This window comes from Vitis vinifera, chromosome 19 (genome assembly GCF_030704535.1).
Source record: "Vitis vinifera cultivar Pinot Noir 40024 chromosome 19, ASM3070453v1".
Lineage (NCBI taxonomy): Eukaryota > Viridiplantae > Streptophyta > Magnoliopsida > Vitales > Vitaceae > Vitis > Vitis vinifera.
The window spans coordinates 16,791,520-16,818,015 of NC_081823.1; positions in this window are offsets into that span (position 1 = coordinate 16,791,520).

Consider the following 26,496-nt stretch of genomic DNA (forward strand, 5'->3'; position numbering starts at 1 on the left):
AATTCGGGCGACTACCGAAAAATGGCAGAATCCGTGTGAGTATCGAAAATTTGTCGGGGCGAGTACCCGAAAAAAGTCGAATAAGTGTGAGCACCAAAAAATGATATTATCCGAGCGAGTATCGGAAAAAGGCAGAATCGGTGCGAGTATCGAAAAACTGTCCGGGCGAATACCCGAAAAGAGTCGAATAAGTGTGAGTACCGAAAAATGATATAATCCGAGCGGGTATCGGAAAAAGATAGAATCCTTGCGAGTATCGAAAAACTGTCCGGGCGAGTACCCGAAAAGAGTCGAATAAGTGTGAGTACCAAAAAATGATAGAACCCGAGCGAGTATCCGAAAAAGGCAGAATCCGTACGAGTATGGAAAAACTGTCCGGGAGAGTACCCGAAAAGACTCGAATAAGTGTGAGCACCGAAAAATGATATAATCCGAGCGAGTATCGGAAAAAGGCAGAATCCGTGTGAGTATGGAAAAACTGTCGGGGCGAGTACCCGAAAAGAGTCGAATAAGTGTGAGTATCGAAAAATGATATAATCCGAGCGACTATCGGAAAAAGGCTGAATCCGTGCGAGTATGGAAAAACTGTCCGGGCGAGTACCCGAAAAGAGTCGAATAAGTGTGAGTACCGAAAAATCATATAATCCGAGCGAGTATCGGAAAAAGATAGAATCCTTGCGAGTATCGAAAAATTGTCTGGGCGAGTACCCGAAAAGAGTCGAATAAGTGTGAGTACCGAAAAATGATATAATCCGAGCGAGTATCGGAAAAAGGCAGAATCCGTACGAGTATGGAAAAACTGTCCGGGCGAGTACCCGAAAAGAGTCGAATAAGTGTGAGTACCGAAAAATCATATAATCCGAGCGAGTATCGGAAAAAGATAGAATCCTTGCGAGTATCGAAAAACTGTCCGGGCGAGTACCCGAAAAGAGTCGAATAAGTGTGAGTACCGAAAAATGATAGAACCCGAGCGAGTATCCGAAAAAAGCAGAATCCGTACGAGTATCGAAAAACTGACCGGGAGAGTACCCGAAAAGAGTCGAATAAGTGTGAGCACCGAAAAATGATATAATCCGAGCGAGTATCGGAAAAAGGACGAATCCGTGCGAGTATCGAAAAACTGTCCGGGCGAGTACCGGAAAAGCGTCGAATAACTGTGAGTACTAAAAAAAGATAGAATCCGGGCGAGTACTGAAAAATGGCAGAATCCGTGCAAGTATGGAAAAACTGTCCGGGAGAGTACCCGAAAAGAGTCGAATAAGTGTGAGCACCGAAAAATGATATAATCCGAGCGAGTATCGGAAAAAGGACGAATCCGTGCGAGTATGGAAAAACTGTCCGGGAGAGTACCCGAAAAGAGTCGACTAAGTGTGAGCATCGAAAAATGATATTGTCCGAGCGACTATGGGAAAAAGGCTGAATCCTTACGAGTATGGAAAAACTGTCCGGGTGAGTACCCGAAAAGAGTCGAATAAGTGTGAGTACCGAAAAATCATATAATCCGAGCAAGTATCGGAAAAAGATAGAATCCTTGCGAGTATCGAAAAACTGTTCGGGAGAGTACCCGAAAAGAGTCGACTAAGTGTGAGCATCGAAAAATGATATTGTCCGAGCGACTATCGGAAAAAGGCTGAATCCTTACGAGTATGGAAAAACTGTCCGGGTGAGTACCCGAAAAGAGTCGAATAAGTGTGAGTACCGAAAAATGATATAATCCGAGCGAGTATCGGAAAAAGGCAGAATCCGTGCGAGTATCGAAAAACTGTCCGGGCGAGTACCGGAAAAGCGTCGAATAAGTGTGAGTACGAAAAAATCATAGAATCCGGGCGAGTACCGAAAAATGGCAGAATCCGTGTGAGTATCGAAAATTTGTCGGGGCGAGTACCCGAAAAGAGTCGAATAAGTGTGAGCACCAACAAAATATATTATCCGAGCGAGTATTGGAAAAAGGCAGAATCGGTGCGAGTATCGAAAAACTGTCCGGGCGAGTACCCAAAAAGAGTCGAATAAGTGTGAGTACCGAAAAATCATATAATCCGAGCGAGTATCGGAAAAAGATAGAATCCTTGCGAGTATCGAAAAGCTGTCCGGGCGAGTACCCGAAAAAGGCAGAATCCGTACGAGTATGGAAAAACTGACCGAGAGAGTACCCGAAAAGAGTCGAATAAGTGTGAGCACCGAAAAATGATATAATCCGAGCGAGTATCGAAAAAAGGCAGAATCTGTGTGAGTATCGAAAAACTGTCCTGGCGAGTACCGGAAAAGCGTCGAATAAGTGTGAGTACGAAAAAATCATAGAATCCGGGCGAGTACCGAAAAATGGAAGAATTCGTATGAGTATCGAAAATTTGTAGGGGCGAGTACCCGAAAAGAGTCGAATAAGTGTGAGCACCAAAAAATGATATTATCCGAGCGAGTATCGGAAAAAGGAAGAATCGGTGCGAGTATCGAAAAACTGTCCGGGCGAGTACCCGAAAAGAGTCGAATAAGTGTGAGTACCGAAAAAAGATATAATCCGAGCGAGTATCGGAAAAAGGCAGAATCCGTGCGAGTATCGAAAAACTTTCCGGGCGAGTACCCGAAAAGAGTCGAATAAGTGTGAGAGTACCGAAAAATGATATAATCCGAGCGAGTATCGGAAAAAGGCAGAATCCGTGCGAGTATCGAAAAACTGTCCGGGCGAGTACCGGAAAAGCGTCGAATAAGTGTGAGTACTAAAAAATGATAGAATTCGGGCGACTACCGAAAAATGGCAGAATCCGTGTGAGTATCGAAAATTTGTCGGGGCGAGTACCCGAAAAAAGTCGAATAAGTGTGAGCACCAAAAAATGATATTATCCGAGCGAGTATCGGAAAAAGGCAGAATCGGTGCGAGTATCGAAAAACTGTCCGGGCGAATACCCGAAAAGAGTCGAATAAGTGTGAGTACCGAAAAATGATATAATCCGAGCGGGTATCGGAAAAAGATAGAATCCTTGCGAGTATCGAAAAACTGTCCGGGCGAGTACCCGAAAAGAGTCGAATAAGTGTGAGTACCAAAAAATGATAGAACCCGAGCGAGTATCCGAAAAAGGCAGAATCCGTACGAGTATGGAAAAACTGTCCGGGAGAGTACCCGAAAAGACTCGAATAAGTGTGAGCACCGAAAAATGATATAATCCGAGCGAGTATCGGAAAAAGGCAGAATCCGTGTGAGTATGGAAAAACTGTCGGGGCGAGTACCCGAAAAGAGTCGAATAAGTGTGAGTATCGAAAAATGATATAATCCGAGCGACTATCGGAAAAAGGCTGAATCCGTGCGAGTATGGAAAAACTGTCCGGGCGAGTACCCGAAAAGAGTCGAATAAGTGTGAGTACCGAAAAATCATATAATCCGAGCGAGTATCGGAAAAAGATAGAATCCTTGCGAGTATCGAAAAATTGTCTGGGCGAGTACCCGAAAAGAGTCGAATAAGTGTGAGTACCGAAAAATGATATAATCCGAGCGAGTATCGGAAAAAGGCAGAATCCGTACGAGTATGGAAAAACTGTCCGGGCGAGTACCCGAAAAGAGTCGAATAAGTGTGAGTACCGAAAAATCATATAATCCGAGCGAGTATCGGAAAAAGATAGAATCCTTGCGAGTATCGAAAAACTGTCCGGGCGAGTACCCGAAAAGAGTCGAATAAGTGTGAGTACCGAAAAATGATAGAACCCGAGCGAGTATCCGAAAAAAGCAGAATCCGTACGAGTATCGAAAAACTGACCGGGAGAGTACCCGAAAAGAGTCGAATAAGTGTGAGCACCGAAAAATGATATAATCCGAGCGAGTATCGGAAAAAGGACGAATCCGTGCGAGTATCGAAAAACTGTCCGGGCGAGTACCGGAAAAGCGTCGAATAACTGTGAGTACTAAAAAAAGATAGAATCCGGGCGAGTACTGAAAAATGGCAGAATCCGTGCAAGTATGGAAAAACTGTCCGGGAGAGTACCCGAAAAGAGTCGAATAAGTGTGAGCACCGAAAAATGATATAATCCGAGCGAGTATCGGAAAAAGGACGAATCCGTGCGAGTATGGAAAAACTGTCCGGGAGAGTACCCGAAAAGAGTCGACTAAGTGTGAGCATCGAAAAATGATATTGTCCGAGCGACTATGGGAAAAAGGCTGAATCCTTACGAGTATGGAAAAACTGTCCGGGTGAGTACCCGAAAAGAGTCGAATAAGTGTGAGTACCGAAAAATCATATAATCCGAGCAAGTATCGGAAAAAGATAGAATCCTTGCGAGTATCGAAAAACTGTTCGGGAGAGTACCCGAAAAGAGTCGACTAAGTGTGAGCATCGAAAAATGATATTGTCCGAGCGACTATCGGAAAAAGGCTGAATCCTTACGAGTATGGAAAAACTGTCCGGGTGAGTACCCGAAAAGAGTCGAATAAGTGTGAGTACCGAAAAATGATATAATCCGAGCGAGTATCGGAAAAAGGCAGAATCCGTGCGAGTATCGAAAAACTGTCCGGGCGAGTACCGAAAAAGCGTCGAATAACTGTGAGTACTAAAAAATGATAGAATCCGGGCGAGTACTGAAAAATGGCAGAATCCGTGCGAGTATGGAAAAACTGTCCGGGAGAGTACCTGAAAATAGTCGAATAAGTGTGAGCACCGAAAAATGATATTGTCTGAGCGACTATCGGAAAAAGGTTGAATCCTTACGAGTATGGAAAAACTGTCCGGGTGAGTACCCGAAAAGAGTCGAATAAGTGTGAGTACCGAAAAATCATATAATCCGAGCGAGTATCGGAAAAAGATAGAATCCTTGCGAGTATCGAAAAACTGTCTGGGCGAGTACCCGAAAAGAGTCGAATAAGTGTGAGCACCAAAAAATGATATTATCCGAGCGAGTATTGGAAAAAGGCAGAATCGGTGCGAGTATCGAAAAACTGTCCGAGCGAGTACCCGAAAAGAGTCGAATAAGTGTGAGCACCGAAAAGTGAGATAATCTGAGCGAGTATCGGAAAAAGGCAGAATCCGTGCGAGTATTGAAAAACTGTCCGGGCGAGTACCGGAAAAGCGTCGAATAAGTGTGAGTACGAAAAAATCATAGAATCCGGGCGAGTACCGAAAAATGGCAGAATCCGTGTGAGTATCGAAAATTTGTCGGGGCGAGTACCCGAAAACAGTCGAATAAGTGTGAGCACCAAAAAATGATATTATCCGAGCGAGTATCGGAAAAAGGCAGAATCGGTGCGAGTATCGAAAAACTGTCCGGGCGAGTACCCGAAAAGAGTCGAATAACTGTGAGAGTACCGAAAAATGATATAATCCGAGCGAGTATCGAAAAAAGGCAGAATCCATGCGAGTATCGAAAAACTGTCCGGGCGAGTACCGGAAAAGCGTCGAATAAGTGTGAGTACTAAAAAATGATAGAATACGGGCGAGTACTGAAAAATGGCAGAATCCGTGCGAGTATGGAAAAACTGTCCGGGAGAGTACCCGAAAAGAGTCGAATAAGTGTGAGCACCGAAAAATGATATAATCCGAGCGAGTATCGGAAAAAGGACGAATCCGTGCGAGTATCGAAAAACTGTCCGGGAGAGTACCGAAAAATGGCAGAATCCGTGTGAGTATCGAAAATTTGTCGGGGCGAGTACCCGAAAAGAGTCGAATAAGTGTGAGCACCAAAAAATGATATTATCCGAGCGAGTATTGGAAAAAGGTAGAATCGGTGCGAGTATCGAAAAACTGTCCGGGCGAGTACCGGAAAAGCGTCGAATAAGTGTGAGTACTAAAAAATGATAGAATCCGGGCGAGTACTGAAAAATGGCAGAATCCGTGCGAGTATCGAAAAACTGTCCGGGCGAGTACCCGAAAAGAGTCGAATAAGTGTGAGAGTACCGAAAAAGGCAGAATCCGTGCGAGTATCGAAAAACTGTCCGGGCGAGTACCGGAAAAGCGTCGAATAAGTGTGAGTACTAAAAAATGATAGAATCCGGGCGAGTACCGAAAAATGGCAGAATCCGTGTGAGTATCGAAAATTTGTCGGGGCGAGTACCCGAAAAAAATCGAATAAGTGTGAGCACCAAAAAATGATATTATCCGAGCGAGTATCGGAAAAAGGCAGAATCGGTGCGAGTATCGAAAAACTTTCCGGGTGAGTACCCGAAAAGAGTCGAATAAGTGTGAGTACCGAAAAATGATATAATCCAAGCGAGTATCGGAAAAAGGCAGAATCCGTGCGAGTATCGAAAAACTGTCCGGGCGAGTACCGAAAAAGAGTCGAATAACTGTGAGTACTAAAAAATGATAGAATCCGGGCGAGTACTGAAAAATGGCAGAATCCGTGCGAGTATGGAAAAACTGTCCGGGAGAGTACCCGAAAAGAGTCGAATAAGTGTGAGCACCGAAAAATGATATTATCCGAGCGACTATAGGAAAAAGGCTGAATCCGTGCGAGTATGGAAAAACTGTCCGGGCGAGTACCCGAAAAGAGTCGAATAAGTGTGAGTACCGAAAAATGATATAATCCGAGCGAGTATCGGAAAAAGGCAGAATCCGTACGAGTATGGAAAAATTGTCCGGGCGAGTACCCGAAAAGAGTCGAATAAGTGTAAGTACCGAAAAATCATATAATCCGAGCGAGTATCGGAAAAAGATAGAATCCTTGCGAGTATCGAAAAACTGTCCGGGCGAGTACCCAAAAAGTGTCGAATAAGTGTGAGTACCGAAAAATGATAGAACCCGAGCGAGTATCCGAAAAAGGCAGAATCCGTACGAGTATCGAAAAACTGACCGGGAGAGTACCCGAAAAGAGTCGAATAAGTGTGAGCACCTAAAAATGATATAATCCGAGCGAGTATCGGAAAAAGGACGAATCCATGCGAGTATCGAAAAACTGTCCGGGAGAGTACCGGAAAAGCGTCGAATAAGTGTGAGTACGAAAAAATCATAGAATCCGGGCGAGTACCGAAAAATGGCAGAATCCTTGCGAGTATGGAAAAACTGTCCGGGAGAGTACCCGAAAAGAGTCGAATAAGTGTGAGCATCGAAAAATGATATTGTCCGAGCGACTATCGGAAAAAGGCTGAATCCGTGCGAGTATGGAAAAACTGTCCGGGAGAGTATCCGAAAAGAGTCGAATAAGTGTGAGCACCGAAAAATGATATTGTCCGAGCGACTATCGGAAAAAGGCTGAATCCGTGCGAGTATGGAAAAACTGTCCGGGCGAGTACCCGAAAAGAGTCGAATAAGTGTGAGTACCGAAAAATGATATACTCCGAGCGAGTATCAGAAAAAGGCAGAATCCTTACGAGTATGGAAAAACTGTCCGGGTGAGTACCCGAAAAGAGTCGAATAAGTGTGAGTACCGAAAAATCATATAATCCAAGCGAGTATCGGAAAAAGATAGAATCCTTGCGAGTATCGAAAAACTGTCCGGGCGAGTACCCGAAAATAGTCGAATAAGTGTGAGCACCAAAAAATGATATTATCCGAGCGAGTATTGGAAAAAGGCAGAATCGGTGCGGGTATCGAAAAACTGTCCGAGCGAGTACCCGAAAAGAGTCGAATAAATGTGAGCACCGAAAAGTGAGATAATCTGAGCGAGTATCGGAAAAAGGCAGAATCCGTGCGAGTATTGAAAAACTGTCCGGGCGAGTAGCGGAAAAGCGTCGAATAAGTGTGAGTACGAAAAAATCATAGAATCCGGGCGAGTACCGAAAAATGGCAGAATCCGTGTGAGTATCGAAATTTTGTCGGGACGAGTACCCGAAAACAGTCGAATAAGTGTGAACACCAAAAAATGATATAATCCGAGCGAGTATCGGAAAAAGGACGAATCCATGCGAGTATCGAAAAACTGTCCGGGAGAGTACCGGAAAAGCGTCGAATAAGTGTGAGTACGAAAAAATCATAGAATCCGGGCGAGTACCGAAAAATGGCAGAATCCTTGCGAGTATGGAAAAACTGTCCGGGAGAGTACCCGAAAAGAGTCGAATAAGTGTGAGCATCGAAAAATGATATTGTCCGAGCGACTATCGGAAAAAGGCTGAATCCGTGCGAGTATGGAAAAACTGTCCGGGAGAGTATCCGAAAAGAGTCGAATAAGTGTGAGCACCGAAAAATGATATTGTCCGAGCGACTATCGGAAAAAGGCTGAATCCGTGCGAGTATGGAAAAACTGTCCGGGCGAGTACCCGAAAAGAGTCGAATAAGTGTGAGTACCGAAAAATGATATACTCCGAGCGAGTATCAGAAAAAGGCAGAATCCTTACGAGTATGGAAAAACTGTCCGGGTGAGTACCCGAAAAGAGTCGAATAAGTGTGAGTACCGAAAAATCATATAATCCAAGCGAGTATCGGAAAAAGATAGAATCCTTACGAGTATCGAAAAACTGTCCGGGCGAGTACCCGAAAATAGTCGAATAAGTGTGAGCACCAAAAAATGATATTATCCGAGCGAGTATTGGAAAAAGGCAGAATCGGTGCGGGTATCGAAAAACTGTCCGAGCGAGTACCCGAAAAGAGTCGAATAAATGTGAGCACCGAAAAGTGAGATAATCTGAGCGAGTATCGGAAAAAGGCAGAATCCGTGCGAGTATTGAAAAACTGTCCGGGCGAGTAGCGGAAAAGCGTCGAATAAGTGTGAGTACGAAAAAATCATAGAATCCGGGCGAGTACCGAAAAATGGCAGAATCCGTGTGAGTATCGAAATTTTGTCGGGGCGAGTACCCGAAAACAGTCGAATAAGTGTGAACACCAAAAAATGATATTATCCGAGCGAGTATCGGAAAAAGGCAGAATCCGTGCGAGTATCGAAAAACTGTCCGGGCGAGTACCGGAAAAGCGTCGAATAAGTGTGACTACTGAAAAATGATAGAATCCGGGCGAGTACTGAAAAATGGCAGAATCCGTGCGAGTATGGAAAAACTGTCCGGGAGAGTACCCGAAAAGAGTCGAATAAGTGTGAGCACCGAAAAATGATATTATCCAAGCGACTATCGGAAAAAGGCTGAATCCGTGCGAGTATGGAAAAACTGTCCGGGCGAGTACCCGAAAAGAGTCGAATAAGTGTGAGCATCAAAAAAAGATATTATCCGAGCGACTATCGGAAAAAGGCTGAATCCGTGCGAGTATTGAAAAACTGTCCGGGCGAGTACCGAAAAAGCGTCGAATAATTGTTAGTACGAAAAAATCATAGAATCCGGGCGAGTACCGAAGAATGGCAGAATCCGTGTGAGTATCGAAAATTTGTCGGGCCGAGTACCCGAAAAGAGTCGAATAAGTGTGAGCACCAAAAAATGATATTATCCGAGCGAGTATCGGAAAAAGGCAGAATCGGTGCGAGTATCGAAAAACTGTCCGGGCGAGTACCTGAAAAGAGTCGAATAAGTGTGAGTACCGAAAAATGATATAATCCGAGCGAGTATCGGAAAAAGGCAGAATCCGTGCGAGTATCGAAAACCAGTTCGGGCGTGTACCACAAAAGAGTCGAATAAGTAAGAGTATCGAAAAACTGTTCGGGCGAGTACCGGAAAAGCGTCGAATAAGTGTGAGTACTAAAAAATGATAGAATCCGGGCGAGTACTGAAAAAAGGCAGAATCCGTGCGAGTATGGAAAAACTGTCCGGGAAAGTACCCGAAAAGAGTCGAATAAGTGTGAGCACCGAAAAATGATATTATCCGAACGACTATCGGAAAAAGGCTGAATCCGTACGAGTATGGAAAAACTGTCCTGGCGAGTACCGGAAAAGCGTTGAATAAGTGTGAGTACGAAAAAATCATAGAATCCGGGCGAGTACCCGAAAACAGTCGAATAAGTGTGAGCACCAAAAAATGATATTATCCGAGCGAGTATCGGAAAAAGGCAGAATCGGTGCGAGTATCGAAAAACTGTCCGGGCGAGTACCCGAAAAGAGTCGAATAAGTGTGAGAGTACCGAAAAATGATATAATCCGAGCGAGTATCGGAAAAAGGCAGAATCCGTGCGAGTATGGACAAACTGTCCGGGCGAGTACCCGAAAAGAGTCGAATAAGTGTGAGTACCGAAAAATGATATAATCCGAGCGAGTATCGGAAAAAAACAGAATCCGTGCGAGTATCGAAAACCAGTTCGGGCGTGTACCACAAAAGAGTCGAATAAGTAAGAGTACCGAAAAATGATATAATCCCAGCGAGTATCGGAAAAAGGCAGAATCCGTCCGAGTATCGAAAAACTGTCCTAGCGAGTACCGGAAAAGCGTCGAATAAGTGTGAGTACTAAAAAATGATAGAATCCGGGCGAGTACTGAAAAATGGCCGAATCCGTGCGAGTATGGAAAAACTGTCCGGGAGAGTACCCGAAAAGAGTGGAATAAGTTTGAGCACCGAAAAATGATATTGTCCGAGCGACTATCGGAAAAAGCGTGAATCCGTGCGAGTATGGAAAAACTGTCCGGGCGAGTACCCGAAAAGAGTCGAATAAGTGTGAGTACCGAAAAATGATATAATCCGAGCGAGTATCGGAAAAAGGCAGAATCCGTGCGAGTATGGAAAAACTGTCCGGGCGAGTACCGGAAAAGCGTCGAATAAGTGTGAGTACGAAAAAATCATAGAATCCGGGCGAGTACCTGAAAACAGTCGAATAAGTGTGAGCACCAAAAAATGATATTATCCGAGCGAGTATCGGAAAAAGGCAGAATCGGTGCGAGTATCGAAAAACTGTCCGGGCGAGTACCCGAAAAGAGTCGAATAAGTGTGAGAGTACCGAAAAATGATATAATCCGAGCGAGTATCGGAAAAAGGCAGAATCCGTGCGAGTATGGACAAACTGTCCGGGCGAGTACCCGAAAAGAGTCGAATAAGTGTGAGTACCGAAAAATGATATAATCCGAGCGAGTATCGGAAAAAAACAGAATCCGTGCGAGTATCGAAAACCAGTTCGGGCGTGTACCACAAAAGAGTCGAATAAGTAAGAGTACCGAAAAATGATATAATCCGAGCGAGTATCGGAAAAAGGCAGAATCCGTCCGAGTATCGAAAAATTGTCCTAGCGAGTACCGGAAAAGAGTCGAATAAGTGTGAGTACTAAAAAATGATAGAATCCGGGCGAGTACTGAAAAATGGCCGAATCCGTGCGAGTATGGAAAAACTGTCCGGGAGAGTACCCAAAAAGAGTGGAATAAGTTTGAGCACCGAAAAATGATATTGTCCGAGCGACTATCGGAAAAAGCGTGAATCCGTGCGAGTATGGAAAAACTGTCCGGGAGAGTACCCGAAAAGAGTCGAATAAGTGTGAGCACCGAAAAATGATATTATCCGAGCGACTATCGGAAAAAGGCTGAATCCGTACGAGTATGGAAAAACTGTCCTGGCGAGTACCGGAAAAGCGTTGAATAAGTGTGAGTACGAAAAAATCATAGAATCCGGGCGAGTACCCGAAAACAGTCGAATAAGTGTGAGCACCAAAAAATGATATTATCCGAGCGAGTATCGGAAAAAGGCAGAATCGGTGCGAGTATCGAAAAACTGTCCGGGCGAGTACCCGAAAAGAGTCGAATAAGTGTGAGAGTACCGAAAAATGATATAATCCGAGCGAGTATCGGAAAAAGGCAGAATCCGTGCGAGTATGGACAAACTGTCCGGGCGAGTACCCGAAAAGAGTCGAATAAGTGTGAGTACCGAAAAATGATATAATCCGAGCGAGTATCGGAAAAAAACAGAATCCGTGCGAGTATCGAAAACCAGTTCGGGCGTGTACCACAAAAGAGTCGAATAAGTAAGAGTACCGAAAAATGATATAATCCCAGCGAGTATCGGAAAAAGGCAGAATCCGTCCGAGTATCGAAAAACTGTCCTAGCGAGTACCGGAAAAGCGTCGAATAAGTGTGAGTACTAAAAAATGATAGAATCCGGGCGAGTACTGAAAAATGGCCGAATCCGTGCGAGTATGGAAAAACTGTCCGGGAGAGTACCCGAAAAGAGTGGAATAAGTTTGAGCACCGAAAAATGATATTGTCCGAGCGACTATCGGAAAAAGCGTGAATCCGTGCGAGTATGGAAAAACTGTCCGGGCGAGTACCCGAAAAGAGTCGAATAAGTGTGAGTACCGAAAAATGATATAATCCGAGCGAGTATCGGAAAAAGGCAGAATCCGTGCGAGTATGGAAAAACTGTCCGGGCGAGTATGGAAAAACTGTCCGGGAGAGTACCCGAAAAGAGTGGAATAAGTTTGAGCACCGAAAAATGATATTGTCCGAGCGACTATCGGAAAAAGCGTGAATCCGTGCGAGTATGGAAAAACTGTCCGGGCGAGTACCCGAAAAGAGTCGAATAAGTGTGAGTACCGAAAAATGATATAATCCGAGCGAGTATCGGAAAAAGGCAGAATCCGTGCGAGTATGGAAAAACTGTCCGGGCGAGTACCGGAAAAGCGTCGAATAAGTGTGAGTACGAAAAAATCATAGAATCCGGGCGAGTACCCGAAAACAGTCGAATAAGTGTGAGCACCAAAAAATGATATTATCCGAGCGAGTATCGGAAAAAGGCAGAATCGGTGCGAGTATCGAAAAACTGTCCGGGCGAGTACCCGAAAAGAGTCGAATAAGTGTGAGAGTACCGAAAAATGATATAATCCGAGCGAGTATCGGAAAAAGGCAGAATCCGTGCGAGTATGGACAAACTGTCCGGGCGAGTACCCGAAAAGAGTCGAATAAGTGTGAGTACCGAAAAATGATATAATCCGAGCGAGTATCGGAAAAAAACAGAATCCGTGCGAGTATCGAAAACCAGTTCGGGCGTGTACCACAAAAGAGTCGAATAAGTAAGAGTACCGAAAAATGATATAATCCGAGCGAGTATCGGAAAAAGGCAGAATCCGTCCGAGTATCGAAAAATTGTCCTAGCGAGTACCGGAAAAGCGTCGAATAAGTGTGAGTACTAAAAAATGATAGAATCCGGGCGAGTACTGAAAAATGGCCGAATCCGTGCGAGTATGGAAAAACTGTCCGGGAGAGTACCCAAAAAGAGTGGAATAAGTTTGAGCACCGAAAAATGATATTGTCCGAGCGACTATCGGAAAAAGCGTGAATCCGTGCGAGTATGGAAAAACTGTCCGGGAGAGTACCCGAAAAGAGTCGAATAAGTGTGAGCACCGAAAAATGATATTATCCGAGCGACTATCGGAAAAAGGCTGAATCCGTACGAGTATGGAAAAACTGTCCTGGCGAGTACCGGAAAAGCGTTGAATAAGTGTGAGTACGAAAAAATCATAGAATCCGGGCGAGTACCCGAAAACAGTCGAATAAGTGTGAGCACCAAAAAATGATATTATCCGAGCGAGTATCGGAAAAAGGCAGAATCGGTGCGAGTATCGAAAAACTGTCCGGGCGAGTACCCGAAAAGAGTCGAATAAGTGTGAGAGTACCGAAAAATGATATAATCCGAGCGAGTATCGGAAAAAGGCAGAATCCGTGCGAGTATGGAAAAACTGTCCGGGCGAGTATGGAAAAACTGTCCGGGAGAGTACCCGAAAAGAGTGGAATAAGTTTGAGCACCGAAAAATGATATTGTCCGAGCGACTATCGGAAAAAGCGTGAATCCGTGCGAGTATGGAAAAACTGTCCGGGCGAGTACCCGAAAAGAGTCGAATAAGTGTGAGTACCGAAAAATGATATAATCCGAGCGAGTATCGGAAAAAGGCAGAATCCGTGCGAGTATGGAAAAACTGTCCGGGCGAGTACCGGAAAAGCGTCGAATAAGTGTGAGTACGAAAAAATCATAGAATCCGGGCGAGTACCCGAAAACAGTCGAATAAGTGTGAGCACCAAAAAATGATATTATCCGAGCGAGTATCGGAAAAAGGCAGAATCGGTGCGAGTATCGAAAAACTGTCCGGGCGAGTACCCGAAAAGAGTCGAATAAGTGTGAGAGTACCGAAAAATGATATAATCCGAGCGAGTATCGGAAAAAGGCAGAATCCGTGCGAGTATGGACAAACTGTCCGGGCGAGTACCCGAAAAGAGTCGAATAAGTGTGAGTACCGAAAAATGATATAATCCGAGCGAGTATCGGAAAAAAACAGAATCCGTGCGAGTATCGAAAACCAGTTCGGGCGTGTACCACAAAAGAGTCGAATAAGTAAGAGTACCGAAAAATGATATAATCCGAGCGAGTATCGGAAAAAGGCAGAATCCGTGCGAGTATGGAAAAACTGTCCGGGAGAGTACCCGAAAAGAGTGGAATAAGTTTGAGCACCGAAAAATGATATTGTCCGAGCGACTATCGGAAAAAGCGTGAATCCGTGCGAGTATGGAAAAACTGTCCGGGCGAGTACCCGAAAAGAGTCGAATAAGTGTGAGTACCGAAAAATGATATAATCCGAGCGAGTATCGGAAAAAGGCAGAATCCGTGCGAGTATGGAAAAACTGTCCGGGCGAGTATGGAAAAACTGTCCGGGAGAGTACCCGAAAAGAGTGGAATAAGTTTGAGCACCGAAAAATGATATTGTCCGAGCGACTATCGGAAAAAGCGTGAATCCGTGCGAGTATGGAAAAACTGTCCGGGCGAGTACCCGAAAAGAGTCGAATAAGTGTGAGTACCGAAAAATGATATAATCCGAGCGAGTATCGGAAAAAGGCAGAATCCGTGCGAGTATGGAAAAACTGTCCGGGCGAGTACCGGAAAAGCGTCGAATAAGTGTGAGTACGAAAAAATCATAGAATCCGGGCGAGTACCCGAAAACAGTCGAATAAGTGTGAGCACCAAAAAATGATATTATCCGAGCGAGTATCGGAAAAAGGCAGAATCGGTGCGAGTATCGAAAAACTGTCCGGGCGAGTACCCGAAAAGAGTCGAATAAGTGTGAGAGTACCGAAAAATGATATAATCCGAGCGAGTATCGGAAAAAGGCAGAATCCGTGCGAGTATGGACAAACTGTCCGGGCGAGTACCCGAAAAGAGTCGAATAAGTGTGAGTACCGAAAAATGATATAATCCGAGCGAGTATCGGAAAAAAACAGAATCCGTGCGAGTATCGAAAACCAGTTCGGGCGTGTACCACAAAAGAGTCGAATAAGTAAGAGTACCGAAAAATGATATAATCCGAGCGAGTATCGGAAAAAGGCAGAATCCGTCCGAGTATCGAAAAATTGTCCTAGCGAGTACCGGAAAAGCGTCGAATAAGTGTGAGTACTAAAAAATGATAGAATCCGGGCGAGTACTGAAAAATGGCCGAATCCGTGCGAGTATGGAAAAACTGTCCGGGAGAGTACCCAAAAAGAGTGGAATAAGTTTGAGCACCGAAAAATGATATTGTCCGAGCGACTATCGGAAAAAGCGTGAATCCGTGCGAGTATGGAAAAACTGTCCGGGAGAGTACCCGAAAAGAGTCGAATAAGTGTGAGCACCGAAAAATGATATTATCCGAGCGACTATCGGAAAAAGGCTGAATCCGTACGAGTATGGAAAAACTGTCCTGGCGAGTACCGGAAAAGCGTTGAATAAGTGTGAGTACGAAAAAATCATAGAATCCGGGCGAGTACCCGAAAACAGTCGAATAAGTGTGAGCACCAAAAAATGATATTATCCGAGCGAGTATCGGAAAAAGGCAGAATCGGTGCGAGTATCGAAAAACTGTCCGGGCGAGTACCCGAAAAGAGTCGAATAAGTGTGAGAGTACCGAAAAATGATATAATCCGAGCGAGTATCGGAAAAAGGCAGAATCCGTGCGAGTATGGAAAAACTGTCCGGGCGAGTATGGAAAAACTGTCCGGGAGAGTACCCGAAAAGAGTGGAATAAGTTTGAGCACCGAAAAATGATATTGTCCGAGCGACTATCGGAAAAAGCGTGAATCCGTGCGAGTATGGAAAAACTGTCCGGGCGAGTACCCGAAAAGAGTCGAATAAGTGTGAGTACCGAAAAATGATATAATCCGAGCGAGTATCGGAAAAAGGCAGAATCCGTGCGAGTATGGAAAAACTGTCCGGGCGAGTACCGGAAAAGCGTCGAATAAGTGTGAGTACGAAAAAATCATAGAATCCGGGCGAGTACCCGAAAACAGTCGAATAAGTGTGAGCACCAAAAAATGATATTATCCGAGCGAGTATCGGAAAAAGGCAGAATCGGTGCGAGTATCGAAAAACTGTCCGGGCGAGTACCCGAAAAGAGTCGAATAAGTGTGAGAGTACCGAAAAATGATATAATCCGAGCGAGTATCGGAAAAAGGCAGAATCCGTGCGAGTATGGACAAACTGTCCGGGCGAGTACCCGAAAAGAGTCGAATAAGTGTGAGTACCGAAAAATGATATAATCCGAGCGAGTATCGGAAAAAAACAGAATCCGTGCGAGTATCGAAAACCAGTTCGGGCGTGTACCACAAAAGAGTCGAATAAGTAAGAGTACCGAAAAATGATATAATCCGAGCGAGTATCGGAAAAAGGCAGAATCCGTCCGAGTATCGAAAAATTGTCCTAGCGAGTACCGGAAAAGCGTCGAATAAGTGTGAGTACTAAAAAATGATAGAATCCGGGCGAGTACTGAAAAATGGCCGAATCCGTGCGAGTATGGAAAAACTGTCCGGGAGAGTACCCAAAAAGAGTGGAATAAGTTTGAGCACCGAAAAATGATATTGTCCGAGCGACTATCGGAAAAAGCGTGAATCCGTGCGAGTATGGAAAAACTGTCCGGGCGAGTACCCGAAAAGAGTCGAATAAGTGTGAGTACCGAAAAATGATATAATCCGAGCGAGTATCGGAAAAAGGCAGAATCCGTGCGAGTATGGAAAAACTGTCCGGGCGAGTATGGAAAAACTGTCCGGGAGAGTACCCGAAAAGAGTGGAATAAGTTTGAGCACCGAAAAATGATATTGTCCGAGCGACTATCGGAAAAAGCGTGAATCCGTGCGAGTATGGAAAAACTGTCCGGGCGAGTACCCGAAAAGAGTCGAATAAGTGTGAGTACCGAAAAATGATATAATCCGAGCGAGTATCGGAAAAAGGCAGAATCCGTGCGAGTATGGAAAAACTGTCCGGGCGAGTACCGGAAAAGCGTCGAATAAGTGTGAGTACGAAAAAATCATAGAATCCGGGCGAGTACCCGAAAACAGTCGAATAAGTGTGAGCACCAAAAAATGATATTATCCGAGCGAGTATCGGAAAAAGGCAGAATCGGTGCGAGTATCGAAAAACTGTCCGGGCGAGTACCCGAAAAGAGTCGAATAAGTGTGAGAGTACCGAAAAATGATATAATCCGAGCGAGTATCGGAAAAAGGCAGAATCCGTGCGAGTATGGACAAACTGTCCGGGCGAGTACCCGAAAAGAGTCGAATAAGTGTGAGTACCGAAAAATGATATAATCCGAGCGAGTATCGGAAAAAAACAGAATCCGTGCGAGTATCGAAAACCAGTTCGGGCGTGTACCACAAAAGAGTCGAATAAGTAAGAGTACCGAAAAATGATATAATCCGAGCGAGTATCGGAAAAAGGCAGAATCCGTCCGAGTATCGAAAAATTGTCCTAGCGAGTACCGGAAAAGCGTCGAATAAGTGTGAGTACTAAAAAATGATAGAATCCGGGCGAGTACTGAAAAATGGCCGAATCCGTGCGAGTATGGAAAAACTGTCCGGGAGAGTACCCAAAAAGAGTGGAATAAGTTTGAGCACCGAAAAATGATATTGTCCGAGCGACTATCGGAAAAAGCGTGAATCCGTGCGAGTATGGAAAAACTGTCCGGGAGAGTACCCGAAAAGAGTCGAATAAGTGTGAGCACCGAAAAATGATATTATCCGAGCGACTATCGGAAAAAGGCTGAATCCGTACGAGTATGGAAAAACTGTCCTGGCGAGTACCGGAAAAGCGTTGAATAAGTGTGAGTACGAAAAAATCATAGAATCCGGGCGAGTACCCGAAAACAGTCGAATAAGTGTGAGCACCAAAAAATGATATTATCCGAGCGAGTATCGGAAAAAGGCAGAATCGGTGCGAGTATCGAAAAACTGTCCGGGCGAGTACCCGAAAAGAGTCGAATAAGTGTGAGAGTACCGAAAAATGATATAATCCGAGCGAGTATCGGAAAAAGGCAGAATCCGTGCGAGTATGGAAAAACTGTCCGGGCGAGTATGGAAAAACTGTCCGGGAGAGTACCCGAAAAGAGTGGAATAAGTTTGAGCACCGAAAAATGATATTGTCCGAGCGACTATCGGAAAAAGCGTGAATCCGTGCGAGTATGGAAAAACTGTCCGGGCGAGTACCCGAAAAGAGTCGAATAAGTGTGAGTACCGAAAAATGATATAATCCGAGCGAGTATCGGAAAAAGGCAGAATCCGTGCGAGTATGGAAAAACTGTCCGGGCGAGTACCGGAAAAGCGTCGAATAAGTGTGAGTACGAAAAAATCATAGAATCCGGGCGAGTACCCGAAAACAGTCGAATAAGTGTGAGCACCAAAAAATGATATTATCCGAGCGAGTATCGGAAAAAGGCAGAATCGGTGCGAGTATCGAAAAACTGTCCGGGCGAGTACCCGAAAAGAGTCGAATAAGTGTGAGAGTACCGAAAAATGATATAATCCGAGCGAGTATCGGAAAAAGGCAGAATCCGTGCGAGTATGGACAAACTGTCCGGGCGAGTACCCGAAAAGAGTCGAATAAGTGTGAGTACCGAAAAATGATATAATCCGAGCGAGTATCGGAAAAAAACAGAATTCGTGCGAGTATCGAAAACCAGTTCGGGCGTGTACCACAAAAGAGTCGAATAAGTAAGAGTACCGAAAAATGATATAATCCGAGCGAGTATCGGAAAAAGGCAGAATCCGTCCGAGTATCGAAAAATTGTCCTAGCGAGTACCGGAAAAGCGTCGAATAAGTGTGAGTACTAAAAAATGATAGAATCCGGGCGAGTACTGAAAAATGGCCGAATCCGTGCGAGTATGGAAAAACTGTCCGGGAGAGTACCCAAAAAGAGTGGAATAAGTTTGAGCACCGAAAAATGATATTGTCCGAGCGACTATCGGAAAAAGCGTGAATCCGTGCGAGTATGGAAAAACTGTCCGGGCGAGTACCCGAAAAGAGTCGAATAAGTGTGAGTACCGAAAAATGATATAATCCGAGCGAGTATCGGAAAAAGGCAGAATCCGTGCGAGTATGGAAAAACTGTCCGGGCGAGTACCGGAAAAGCGTCGAATAAGTGTGAGTACGAAAAAATCATAGAATCCGGGCGAGTACCCGAAAACAGTCGAATAAGTGTGAGCACCAAAAAATGATATTATCCGAGCGAGTATCGGAAAAAGGCAGAATCGGTGCGAGTATCGAAAAACTGTCCGGGCGAGTACCCGAAAAGAGTCGAATAAGTGTGAGAGTACCGAAAAATGATATAATCCGAGCGAGTATCGGAAAAAGGCAGAATCCGTGCGAGTATGGACAAACTGTCCGGGCGAGTACCCGAAAAGAGTCGAATAAGTGTGAGTACCGAAAAATGATATAATCCGAGCGAGTATCGGAAAAAAACAGAATCCGTGCGAGTATCGAAAACCAGTTCGGGCGTGTACCACAAAAGAGTCGAATAAGTAAGAGTACCGAAAAATGATATAATCCCAGCGAGTATCGGAAAAAGGCAGAATCCGTCCGAGTATCGAAAAATTGTCCTAGCGAGTACCGGAAAAGCGTCGAATAAGTGTGAGTACTAAAAAATGATAGAATCCGGGCGAGTACTGAAAAATGGCCGAATCCGTGCGAGTATGGAAAAACTGTCCGGGAGAGTACCCAAAAAGAGTGGAATAAGTTTGAGCACCGAAAAATGATATTGTCCGAGCGACTATCGGAAAAAGCGTGAATCCGTGCGAGTATGGAAAAACTGTCCGGGAGAGTACCCGAAAAGAGTCGAATAAGTGTGAGCACCGAAAAATGATATTATCCGAGCGACTATCGGAAAAAGGCTGAATCCGTACAAGTATGGAAAAACTGTCCTGGCGAGTACCGGAAAAGCGTTGAATAAGTGTGAGTACGAAAAAATCATAGAATCCGGGCGAGTACCCGAAAACAGTCGAATAAGTGTGAGCACCAAAAAATGATATTATCCGAGCGAGTATCGGAAAAAGGCAGAATCGGTGCGAGTATCGAAAAACTGTCCGGGCGAGTACCCGAAAAGAGTCGAATAAGTGTGAGAGTACCGAAAAATGATATAATCCGAGCGAGTATCGGAAAAAGGTAGAATCCGTGCGAGTATGGACAAACTGTCCGGGCGAGTACCCGAAAAGAGTCGAATAAGTGTGAGTACCGAAAAATGATATAATCCGAGCGAGTATCGGAAAAAAACAGAATCCGTGCGAGTATCGAAAACCAGTTCGGGCGTGTACCACACAAGAGTCGAATAAGTAAGAGTACCGAAAAATGATATAATCCGAGCGAGTATCGGAAAAAGGCAGAATCCGTCCGAGTATCGAAAAATTGTCCTAGCGAGTACCGGAAAAGCGTCGAATAAGTGTGAGTACTAAAAAATGATAGAATCCGGGCGAGTACTGAAAAATGGCCGAATCCGTGCGAGTATGGAAAAACTGTCCGGGAGAGTACCCAAAAAGAGTGGAATAAGTTTGAGCACCGAAAAATGATATTGTCCGAGCGACTATCGGAAAAAGCGTGAATCCGTGCGAGTATGGAAAAACTGTCCGGGAGAGTACCCGAAAAGAGTCGAATAAGTGTGAGCACCGAAAAATGATATTATCCGAGCGACTATCGGAAAAAGGCTGAATCCGTACGAGTATGGAAAAACTGTCCTGGCGAGTACCGGAAAAGCGTTGAATAAGTGTGAGTACGAAAAAATCATAGAATCCGGGCGAGTACCCGAAAACAGTCGAATAAGTGTGAGCACCAAAAAATGATATTATCCGAGCGAGTATCGGAAAAAGGCAGAATCGGTGCGAGTATCGAAAAACTGTCCGGGCGAGTACCCGAAAAGAGTCGAATAAGTGTGAGAGTACCGAAAAATGATATAATCTTAGCGAGTATCGGAAAAAGGCAGAATCCGTGCGAGTATGGACAAGCTGTCCGGGCGAGTACCCGAAAAGAGTCGAATAAGTGTGAGTACCGAAAAATGATATAATCCGAGCGAGTATCGGAAAAAAACAGAATCCGTGCGAGTATCGAAAACCAGTTCGGGCGTGTACCACAAAAGAGTCGAATAAGTAAGAGTACCGAAAAATGATATAATCCGAGCGAGTATCGGAAAAAGGCAGAATCCGTCCGAGTATCGAAAAATTGTCATAGCGAGTACCGGAAAAGCGTCGAATAAGTGTGAGTACTAAAAAATGATAGAATCCGGGCGAGTACTGAAAAATGGCCGAATCCGTGCGAGTATGGAAAAACTGTCCGGGAGAGTACCCAAAAAGAGTGGAATAAGTTTGAGCACCGAAAAATGATATTGTCCGAGCGACTATCGGAAAAAGCGTGAATCCGTGCGAGTATGGAAAAACTGTCCGGGAGAGTACCCGAAAAGAGTCGAATAAGTGTGAGCACCGAAAAATGATATTATCCGAGCAACTATCGGAAAAAGGCTGAATCCGTACGAGTATGGAAAAACTGTCCTGGCGAGTACCGGAAAAGCGTTGAATAAGTGTGAGTACGAAAAAATCATAGAATCCGGGCGAGTACCCGAAAACAGTCGAATAAGTGTGAGCACCAAAAAATGATATTATCCGAGCGAGTATCGGAAAAAGGCAGAATCGGTGCGAGTATCGAAAAACTGTCCGGGCGAGTACCCGAAAAGAGTCGAATAAGTGTGAGAGTACCGAAAAATGATATAATCCGAGCGAGTATCGGAAAAAGGCAGAATCCGTGCGAGTATGGACAAACTGTCCGGGCGAGTACCCGAAAAGAGTCGAATAAGTGTGAGTACCGAAAAATGATATAATCCGAGCGAGTATCGGAAAAAAACAGAATCCGTGCGAGTATCGAAAACCAGTTCGGGCGTGTACCACAAAAGAGTCGAATAAGTAAGAGTACCGAAAAATGATATAATCCCAGCGAGTATCGGAAAAAGGCAGAATCCGTCCGAGTATCGAAAAACTGTCCTAGCGAGTACCGGAAAAGCGTCGAATAAGTGTGAGTACTAAAAAATGATAGAATCCGGGCGAGTACTGAAAAATGGCCGAATCCGTGCGAGTATGGAAAAACTGTCCGGGAGAGTACCCGAAAAGAGTGGAATAAGTTTGAGCACCGAAAAATGATATTGTCCGAGCGACTATCGGAAAAAGCGTGAATCCGTGCGAGTATGGAAAAACTGTCCGGGAGAGTACCCGAAAAGAGTCGAATAAGTGTGAGCACCGAAAAATGATATTATCCGAGCGACTATCGGAAAAAGGCTGAATCCGTACGAGTATGGAAAAACTGTCCTGGCGAGTACCGGAAAAGCGTTGAATAAGTGTGAGTACGAAAAAATCATAGAATCCGGGCGAGTACCCGAAAACAGTCGAATAAGTGTGAGCACCAAAAAATGATATTATCCGAGCGAGTATCGGAAAAAGGCAGAATCGGTGCGAGTATCGAAAAACTGTCCGGGCGAGTACCCGAAAAGAGTCGAATAAGTGTGAGAGTACCGAAAAATGATATAATCCGAGCGAGTATCGGAAAAAGGTAGAATCCGTGCGAGTATGGACAAACTGTCCGGGCGAGTACCCGAAAAGAGTCGAATAAGTGTGAGTACCGAAAAATGATATAATCCGAGCGAGTATCGGAAAAAAACAGAATCCGTGCGAGTATCGAAAACCAGTTCGGGCGTGTACCACACAAGAGTCGAATAAGTAAGAGTACCGAAAAATGATATAATCCGAGCGAGTATCGGAAAAAGGCAGAATCCGTCCGAGTATCGAAAAATTGTCCTAGCGAGTACCGGAAAAGCGTCGAATAAGTGTGAGTACTAAAAAATGATAGAATCCGGGCGAGTACTGAAAAATGGCCGAATCCGTGCGAGTATGGAAAAACTGTCCGGGAGAGTACCCAAAAAGAGTGGAATAAGTTTGAGCACCGAAAAATGATATTGTCCGAGCGACTATCGGAAAAAGCGTGAATCCGTGCGAGTATGGAAAAACTGTCCGGGAGAGTACCCGAAAAGAGTCGAATAAGTGTGAGCACCGAAAAATGATATTATCCGAGCGACTATCGGAAAAAGGCTGAATCCGTACGAGTATGGAAAAACTGTCCTGGCGAGTACCGGAAAAGCGTTGAATAAGTGTGAGTACGAAAAAATCATAGAATCCGGGCGAGTACCCGAAAACAGTCGAATAAGTGTGAGCACCAAAAAATGATATTATCCGAGCGAGTATCGGAAAAAGGCAGAATCGGTGCGAGTATCGAAAAACTGTCCGGGCGAGTACCCGAAAAGAGTCGAATAAGTGTGAGAGTACCGAAAAATGATATAATCTTAGCGAGTATCGGAAAAAGGCAGAATCCGTGCGAGTATGGACAAGCTGTCCGGGCGAGTACCCGAAAAGAGTCGAATAAGTGTGAGTACCGAAAAATGATATAATCCGAGCGAGTATCGGAAAAAAACAGAATCCGTGCGAGTATCGAAAACCAGTTCGGGCGTGTACCACAAAAGAGTCGAATAAGTAAGAGTACCGAAAAATGATATAATCCGAGCGAGTATCGGAAAAAGGCAGAATCCGTCCGAGTATCGAAAAATTGTCATAGCGAGTACCGGAAAAGCGTCGAATAAGTGTGAGTACTAAAAAATGATAGAATCCGGGCGAGTACTGAAAAATGGCCGAATCCGTGCGAGTATGGAAAAACTGTCCGGGAGAGTACCCAAAAAGAGTGGAATAAGTTTGAGCACCGAAAAATGATATTGTCCGAGCGACTATCGGAAAAAGCGTGAATCCGTGCGAGTATGGAAAAACTGTCCGGGAGAGTACCCGAAAAGAGTCGAATAAGTGTGAGCACCGAAAAATGATATTATCCGAGCAACTATCGGAAAAAGGCTGAATCCGTACGAGTATGGAAAAACTGTCCTGGCGAGTACCGGAAAAGCGTTGAATAAGTGTGAGTACGAAAAAATCATAGAATCCGGGCGAGTACCCGAAAACAGTCGAATAAGTGTGAGCACCAAAAAATGATATTATCCGAGCGAGTATCGGAAAAAGGCAGAATCGGTGCGAGTATCGAAAAACTGTCCGGGCGAGTACCCGAAAAGAGTCGAATAAGTGTGAGAGTACCGAAAAATGATATAATCCGAGCGAGTATCGGAAAAAGGCAGAATCCGTGCGAGTATGGACAAACTGTCCGGGCGAGTACCCGAAAAGAGTCGAATAAGTGTGAGTACCGAAAAATGATATAATCCGAGCGAGTATCGGAAAAAAACAGAATCCGTGCGAGTATCGAAAACCAGTTCGGGCGTGTACCACAAAAGAGTCGAATAAGTAAGAGTACCGAAAAATGATATAATCCCAGCGAGTATCGGAAAAAGGCAGAATCCGTCCGAGTATCGAAAAACTGTCCTAGCGAGTACCGGAAAAGCGTCGAATAAGTGTGAGTACTAAAAAATGATAGAATCCGGGCGAGTACTGAAAAATGGCCGAATCCGTGCGAGTATGGAAAAACTGTCCGGGAGAGTACCCGAAAAGAGTGGAATAAGTTTGAGCACCGAAAAATGATATTGTCCGAGCGACTATCGGAAAAAGCGTGAATCCGTGCGAGTATGGAAAAACTGTCCGGGAGAGTACCCGAAAAGAGTCGAATAAGTGTGAGCACCGAAAAATGATATTATCCGAGCGACTATCGGAAAAAGGCTGAATCCGTACGAGTATGGAAAAACTGTCCTGGCGAGTACCGGAAAAGCGTTGAATAAGTGTGAGTACGAAAAAATCATAGAATCCGGGCGAGTACCCGAAAACAGTCGAATAAGTGTGAGCACCAAAAAATGATATTATCCGAGCGAGTATCGGAAAAAGGCAGAATCGGTGCGAGTATCGAAAAACTGTCCGGGCGAGTACCCGAAAAGAGTCGAATAAGTGTGAGAGTACCGAAAAATGATATAATCCGAGCGAGTATCGGAAAAAGGTAGAATCCGTGCGAGTATGGACAAACTGTCCGGGCGAGTACCCGAAAAGAGTCGAATAAGTGTGAGTACCGAAAAATGATATAATCCGAGCGAGTATCGGAAAAAAACAGAATCCGTGCGAGTATCGAAAACCAGTTCGGGCGTGTACCACACAAGAGTCGAATAAGTAAGAGTACCGAAAAATGATATAATCCGAGCGAGTATCGGAAAAAGGCAGAATCCGTCCGAGTATCGAAAAATTGTCCTAGCGAGTACCGGAAAAGCGTCGAATAAGTGTGAGTACTAAAAAATGATAGAATCCGGGCGAGTACTGAAAAATGGCCGAATCCGTGCGAGTATGGAAAAACTGTCCGGGAGAGTACCCAAAAAGAGTGGAATAAGTTTGAGCACCGAAAAATGATATTGTCCGAGCGACTATCGGAAAAAGCGTGAATCCGTGCGAGTATGGAAAAACTGTCCGGGAGAGTACCCGAAAAGAGTCGAATAAGTGTGAGCACCGAAAAATGATATTATCCGAGCGACTATCGGAAAAAGGCTGAATCCGTACGAGTATGGAAAAACTGTCCTGGCGAGTACCGGAAAAGCGTTGAATAAGTGTGAGTACGAAAAAATCATAGAATCCGGGCGAGTACCCGAAAACAGTCGAATAAGTGTGAGCACCAAAAAATGATATTATCCGAGCGAGTATCGGAAAAAGGCAGAATCGGTGCGAGTATCGAAAAACTGTCCGGGCGAGTACCCGAAAAGAGTCGAATAAGTGTGAGAGTACCGAAAAATGATATAATCTTAGCGAGTATCGTAAAAAGGCAGAATCCGTGCGAGTATGGACAAGCTGTCCGGGCGAGTACCCGAAAAGAGTCGAATAAGTGTGAGTACCGAAAAATGATATAATCCGAGCGAGTATCGGAAAAAAACAGAATCCGTGCGAGTATCGAAAACCAGTTCGGGCGTGTACCACAAAAGAGTCGAATAAGTAAGAGTACCGAAAAATGATATAATCCGAGCGAGTATCGGAAAAAGGCAGAATCCGTCCGAGTATCGAAAAATTGTCATAGCGAGTACCGGAAAAGCGTCGAATAAGTGTGAGTACTAAAAAATGATAGAATCCGGGCGAGTACTGAAAAATGGCCGAATCCGTGCGAGTATGGAAAAACTGTCCGGGAGAGTACCCAAAAAGAGTGGAATAAGTTTGAGCACCGAAAAATGATATTGTCCGAGCGACTATCGGAAAAAGCGTGAATCCGTGCGAGTATGGAAAAACTGTCCGGGAGAGTACCCGAAAAGAGTCGAATAAGTGTGAGCACCGAAAAATGATATTATCCGAGCAACTATCGGAAAAAGGCTGAATCCGTACGAGTATGGAAAAACTGTCCTGGCGAGTACCGGAAAAGCGTTGAATAAGTGTGAGTACGAAAAAATCATAGAATCCGGGCGAGTACCCGAAAACAGTCGAATAAGTGTGAGCACCAAAAAATGATATTATCCGAGCGAGTATCGGAAAAA